Consider the following 222-nt stretch of genomic DNA (forward strand, 5'->3'; position numbering starts at 1 on the left):
AGCAAAAACCACGCGGTCAGTGTAAACGAGATAATTAACCTATACTCAACGTGCGAAGAAAAACAGAAGAGTCGACAAAGATCAGAAAATAAATCAATAAAAAAACAGTTTAAAAAGAGAACATAAATGCAGTAACATCAACCATATGTCACGTGACCAAAGAACAGAACACGAAGAACACAGTAGAGGGGGGGGGGGAGGAAGGAGGGAAGGGGGTCGTTA

The 222-nt window shown here is 41.0% G+C and overlaps 1 protein-coding gene across 1 annotated transcript in view; it reads right to left on the reverse strand.

Annotated features, from left to right (window-relative positions):
- LOC119582022 (CAP-Gly domain-containing linker protein 3-like) overlaps positions 1 to 222 on the reverse strand; it is a gene marked incomplete at its 3' end in the record, with an annotated part of 68768 nt that overhangs the window by 15301 nt on the left and 53245 nt on the right.

Source organism: Penaeus monodon, chromosome 15 (assembly GCF_015228065.2).
Source record: "Penaeus monodon isolate SGIC_2016 chromosome 15, NSTDA_Pmon_1, whole genome shotgun sequence".
In the NCBI taxonomy this organism is placed as follows: domain Eukaryota; kingdom Metazoa; phylum Arthropoda; class Malacostraca; order Decapoda; family Penaeidae; genus Penaeus; species Penaeus monodon.